The sequence below is a fragment of the Eutrema salsugineum genome, unplaced genomic scaffold, assembly GCF_000478725.1.
Source record: "Eutrema salsugineum unplaced genomic scaffold, Eutsalg1_0 scaffold_10, whole genome shotgun sequence".
NCBI classification, from domain to species: Eukaryota; Viridiplantae; Streptophyta; class Magnoliopsida; order Brassicales; family Brassicaceae; genus Eutrema; species Eutrema salsugineum.
This window is the reverse complement of record NW_006256908.1, coordinates 3527319-3533901: the sequence shown is the minus strand read 5'-3', so window position 1 is coordinate 3533901 and position 6583 is coordinate 3527319. Positions and strand designations below refer to the sequence as shown.

Genomic DNA, 6583 nt, shown 5'->3' with positions numbered 1-6583 from the left:
GATTATGATTTGAAAGAGAGAGCCATTATCATTGTGGCTGCTGCGAGAAATATGAGTGATCGAATACTAAGTTTCCCATTCATGCACGATTATATAGAAACTAGGTGGTAGCCCGCACCATATGCGGGCAGAACTGTGTTAAAAATGAATCTTTTTATTTGTTTCGAAAATGATGATCAAATACTCTAATTTTTTATAAATTTGAATTGTTAATATTGATGCATAAAGAGATCGTATTTAGTAGTTTAACTTAAACAGGCGAAAAAATTAGTACTGTGAGTAATTTACATAATACTTTTTTCGACAAGTAATTTACATAATATTATCCAACGTGAAAATAAAAAACTTGTAACTAATCAAACTAAAAAAAACAACAACAAAGGCAAAGAGAGTAGCGATCCAATATCCCAAAACCCCAAGATAGAATAGTTGATGTGTTTTAATTTCGCTAAAAGATATAATATCAGAAGATTTACCACAAAATATAATTGGGTGATTACATCATTAAATTATTAACTTTGTTACAAATAAAAAATTAAACATAAATATAACAACAATGTTAGACATTCAACCAATAAAAAAAGATCTTACAACCATAGTAAATATATTGTTCTATCTACTAAAATATTGTAATTACAAAAGTTTCTTTCTCTGTAATTCTTTTTATCTCTCATTTGCCAGAGTTCTCTCTTCATTTTCTTGTAAATATTTGTCATTCTAATCGGTTATTTCACATGTTTCCCTTCTTCTTCTTTAACGTATTTGATTTATGTTTCTTTGACTTAATTGTCTTTGACTTTAACTTATTCTTTATCATTTTTTCTTTTCGAACAATTGTTTCTCCATTCTCTTTTGGTTTGTTATTGTCTTTCTCTTCCGATTATTCTTTTTCATTATTTTCGTCTTCTCTGACATATTATTTTTTCTGTTTTCTTCATCTTCTACATTTTCATCTCTATCTTCTTTTTTTTCTTCCTCTTCTTTATTTTCTTATTTTTCTTCTTCATGTTATTTTTCATAATTTCTTAATCATCTTGGGCTTCTTGTTTTCTATAATATTTGTCTTTTTCGATTTCTTCTTCTTCTTTTCTTTTGTTTTTTATCCGTCTAGTTTATATTCTTCTTCCTTCCTATACTTCATCACATTTTTTTCTTGTTCTAAGTTTCTCTTAGCTTTCTTTCCCATCTTCACCTTTTCATACTTTGTCATCTTCAACTTCCGTTTTCCTTCCTTATCTTGAACATATATGTCTTCGTATTTTTCAAGTTTTTCTTAATCAGCTCTCTCTTCTTCTCCTCCTCTTTTTTTCTCTCATCTTCCTCGTTTCATTCTTCATCTTCATCCTCTACAACTTTGACTTCTACTTCTTTATCATATTTTTCTTCTCCAACACCTGCTTCTTCTTTTACTTTTTTTTTCCTCGTTTTATTTCTTTTGATTTTTCTTTAATATATCATTCTTACTTATCTCGTCTTTGTCTTCTTCCTCTTCTGCTTTCTCTTCCTTTTCTTCTGCTTAGTCTTCTTCGTTTCCTTCTTCATCTACATCTTCTGGGACTTTGACTTCTACTTCTTTATCGTCTTTGTCTTCTCCAACCCCTGGTTCTTCTTTTAGTTTTGTTTTTTCTTTATCTTATTTCTTTTGAGTTTTCTTTAATCTAGTATTCTTATTTATCTCGTCTTTGTCGTCTTCCTCTTCTGATTCCTCTTCTGATCTTCCTCATTGTATTTTGCTTCTTCCGTTTTCTTATTTTCCTTGACTTATTTTTCATAATATTCATAGTCTCAACTTTTTTTTTTTCCACTTTCTTACTCCCCCTCTTCTTCCTCTTATTCTTCTACTACTTTGTTTTCTTATTTTTTTCTTTTTCTCTAACCTCTCAAGCGTCTGATTCTTTTTCTTTTTCTTCTTCAACTTCCCCATCTTGTTATCCTTATGCCTCTTCATTAGTTTGGGTTATCCACCTTTTTATTTTTCTTTTCGGGATTAATTGATATGACTTTGTCTTTGTCTTTTTGACTTCTTCGTCGTCTATTCGTCTTCTTTTCTACTTCTTCTTCTTTTATATCCTTTGACTTCTTCTGTAGTTTTATTTTCTCTTATTTTGAATAGGATTTACAATTGATAGTTGTATTGATTTGTACAGAATAAATTTCCTTAAAGATAGTATAATAATTCTTGTGCAATAAAAAAAAAGAACGTAATATTTGTAGGCTAACATGTTTTTTTCATCGTTGTTTACTCTGATTATGCTACTTCTAATGAGGTTTTGTAAGACTTTTTTTCATTCAATCAAAATCAAATTCAGATGAAATACTTTTACAGTACACAACTTTTCAAAAACGATATCTTATTGGAAATTAGACCATAATGTCCGTTTCACATGTATAATAATAATAAAATGATCAAAAATTGCAACAAAGCTGTAGAAGTTCAAGAACAAATTTTCCGTCATGCTTATTTCCTATTTTGTTCTCTTAGTTTACTTTCAACCATCTTGTCCATCTCTTCATTCTCCTTCTTCATATCAGTCGCACATTTTTTTGACATCAAAACAGCTTCATCATTTCAAGTATTATTTTCTTGTAGCTTACGTTCATGAAACCACTTATATATTTAAATTATCTAAATTTAAAAACAATTACAGTTAATATATAAAAATATTATAATATCTATCATACATAAATAAAATGGTATTTATATGTGTTACCTCCGATAAAAAATATTGTACAAAAAAACAAAATCTTAAAATATGTTTCTTCCTTAATTTTTATTTCTTCTTCAATATCTGTGATTTCTTCCTGCTTGTTTTTATCGTCTTCATTTCTTCCGACTTCTTTTCACTATCTCCAATTTCTTCATTTTCTTTCTTATCTTTCTTTATCATATTTGTCGTCTCGACATACTATTATTCAGGTTTTTCTTCATCTTTTACTTTTCTTTTTGTCTAATTTAACTAATTTCTTTTTGCTGTTATCATGTATTATATTAAATTGATGAGAGTGTTGTATCTTTTAAACAAAAAAAACCATTAAGACCGTCTTAGATTGATCAGTTGAATTGACTTTAAAGCTATATTGTTAGTAAGATTAGTGAAAATGAGTAAAAAAGCTATGACTTTTTAGGAAAAAAGATTAATTAAACTGGTTTCACTTAATCGATTTAAGAAGGATCTAATTTTTTGATCCAAAATCTCAAGCCTTGTGTATATATTTATATCAAGACTAATACAGTTAAAAAAAAACATAAAGTAAAGCTCTAAAGATGGGAGTTTTTTTTTTCTTTCTTTTGTATGTTTTTCTTAATATATATGAAAGGGGGAGAGTCGATCAAGTAGTGTCCATGTTCTTGTTATGCTCATCAGATACAATTCCTCAAGTATATATTTTTTTATTTTCAAACATCTGATAAGCAAATTTCAAAACATAAACATATTTCAGAGTCCTCGGTTAAAGGAATAATATCAACAGAAAGACACAAAAAGGATTATACTAATGTTTTGTAAATGTTAAGAACCAGAGAGATTCAGTAGTCAGTCACATTGTTGTCGCTTCTAAGTTTGACAAATTTTAAATCACGGTCGGTGTTTACTTATACACACGCACATAATAGGTGTCACATAAAGCACCAGACACAAAATACAAAGAGACCAATTTTAGCTCATGATTTTAAAGTTAACGTGAGCTCCAATCTAAATTAATGAATGCTACTACTCTAACACTGTTTACATATACACATTTTCCGCTTTTGTATATTTGAACTGGTAAACCATAGTTATGGAACACCCTAATCCTACCGTCGCAAGTTTCTGTCACGATCACAAGCCCCCACAGGTGTGGCGTACAAGGGTTGACGTTCTCGCACACGTTCCTCAAGAGCCTCAGCTTAGACCTGATGCTAGCTTTAGCTGAAATCGCTGATGCACCTGCACCTGTTACTACGCCAAGCTTCTCTTCTGGCCACGTTGTTGCTCCTTTCATTGGAGAGAGACAGTCCATCCACAACAGGAAATGAGCAATTTTTTCTTGCAGATAAGCAATGAAACTGCCCCCCTCTTTCCCCTTGCCTAGTCAAGGTATGACAACAGACATAAGACCTGATCGTTTTTGGTTTCTGAGAAGAAATAGCCTTCTTATTTGGTTGAGAGTAGCCCCATACAACTGAGCCTTCTACTGCTGACACAATGTGTTTCCAACAAAGCAGAGGTTGGTCTCAGTGTTGTCCTAAGACTGGAAGCTGCAAAACATCCACCAAGAAAATAAGAAAAAGATTATATCAAAACAATCCCATAGAAGAATTCACCTCAGCACTGAAATTCCACTGTCTTTAGAACTTTATACAAAATCAAAGCAATTATGCGTGCAAACCCTCAAACGTGATACATAAGGGCTTGTACCTTGGTAAACTAAAATAAAGCAACAAAGACAAATGATCCAATATCTCAAGAGTTAGATCCACCAATAAAGAAACAAACAAAGTTCTTTTATCAAACACAGTTTTGTCCGATAATGCATGGCCTATATCTGCTTGTGTCATAAAGAGGACCCGATGATGTGTGCTGTGGTGAGGGTTGTCAAGTTTTACCCTAAATGAAATCAATAGCCGCAAGTGCACAGCTGATCGATTGTAGTACTTAGGGATCGAATCCACAGGGAAGGAGGATCTTTCTTGCAAAAGCCTTCGAAAGAAATATAAAGTAAGAAAGTCTAGAACCAAATGGTTTTGTGGGGGTTTTGGTGGTGTGTTTAAAATGTAAAAACGAATCTTAAAGAGAAGATACTGGAATTAAAATGACGTAATAACTAAAAATGAGAAAAACGGTTAACCTAATTGCTTAAATGAAAATCGATTAAAAAGGAATGAAAATATTGAACTAAAGCTTGAAATAAAACGGTGTGAATCTATAAGAAAGAAAGCGCTGGGGTTCAGGGAAGTTTTCTCAGGGGTACGAACGATTCAAAACATTGCTAGAGAGTAAATTTGATAAGATCTTAGCTTAAACTTTTCGAACTGGAGTCACGAACGTATGAATACGCCACTGTCGTGATCATAGACAATTATCTCTCTCAACCCTGACCAGTAGGTTTCCACTCTGGCACTGGAAAAGAAGAGATGCATTATGTTTAAGACTCGTCAGCAGTCACAAATCTCCCATAGGTAGGTTTCCACTCCTTTGTTTGTTTTGCTCTCCCAAACTAGATCTGACACCGGATGAACACTTTCGTGTCACCAAGCATCTGGATCAGATTGTAGTTCATGACGCTATTCTCATGCAGTAAAAACGTATTCAGAAGAAAAAGTTCTAAGATTCGGCTCAAAAGCTCAAGGAATCCTCACCGAACATATAAATCCCCATCGAAAATCCCTTAATCCCAACAATAAAACTACTCAGACATAATGAACGAAATCAAAAACATAGTATTAAAAAGTAGAATAGAAACCGAAATTGAAAAAGAAAGAACAAGGGTTCAAGAGACAAATCTCTCTCTCCCTAAAACCTAAAAACAAAGCTTAAAGCAAAATTTCTGTACAGTATTTCGTCTCTCTTCTTCTCTCTCTAAAAACGACCTAAATGACATGTATTTATAGTCTCTAATACTCTATGGTGTCTAGGGTTCCGGAATTGAGGCTGGAAAAATGATATGGGCTTTAGAAATGGGCCTTCGGGTTCGGATTTAGCTGGCCGCGGTCGGGAAGTGCGCGACCGCGGGGAATGGGTGGCTGGCCGCGGTCGGGATGGTTGTGACCGTGGGGATTGGTCTGTTGGCCGCGGGTGGAAACGCTTGCCGGCTGGTTTATGGGACATCTTGCTCTTCGCGTATCTTTTGATTGAACCGTTGGATTGCCAAGCTGTAAAGTGTGCTGGAAAGCTGATACTTCCATCTTTAAGATCTCCAAGTTTGAGCTGGATCAGACGGTGAGAAGGCCTTCAATCAGGGGTGAACTTCTGACGGTTTGATTCTGAGCTGAAATCTGGTTTTCTATCCATTTTGTTAAGCTTTTCCCTAAGTTACCTGAAAAGAGTCTTGGAACTACAAATACTAGAAAAACGTAATAAAGTACTTGAAAGCAATTAAAAACATAGAAAAAGTATTTCAGAATGATCCATAAAAGTGGTCAAAATACGGTGTTATCACCCGAGCCTAAATTTTATAAAGAAAAAAAAAAAGTTCCCTTTCAGTAAAACTGAGGACTGTGAATCTCTAAGGCATATATCAAGTGACATCAAATCAAGTGTACACCGATCCTCCTCATGTATTCTGTTAGGATCTAGAACATAAGTAAATGTAACAATAGAAGAAACTAACGACAGAACCATGTGTAAAAAAAAAAAGAGGAGGGAGGCGCATGTTATACAAAAGTTGTTATGAAATGTCTCAAGAATCTAGTAAACAAAAAACAGAGACAGCAGAACAGAATACACAAAGATTGTGCCATTAAACGTAGAGTGATGAGAATTCTGAATACTGGAGAATTCGAGCTTCGGGAAACAAACGATTATAATCCATCTAACCCATAAATTGTGTGCGCCTCTCAAGGTGTAAACCTTGACATGTCAAAATTGTAATAATCTTTTAGAAG

The 6583-nt window shown here is 33.3% G+C and overlaps 1 pseudogene; it reads right to left on the bottom strand.

The window, feature by feature from the left end:
- The window catches only part of LOC18027436, a 3324-nt pseudogene extending 1400 nt beyond the window's left edge, over nucleotides 1–1924 (bottom strand).
- Nucleotides 1925–6583: the final 4659 nt, after the last annotated feature.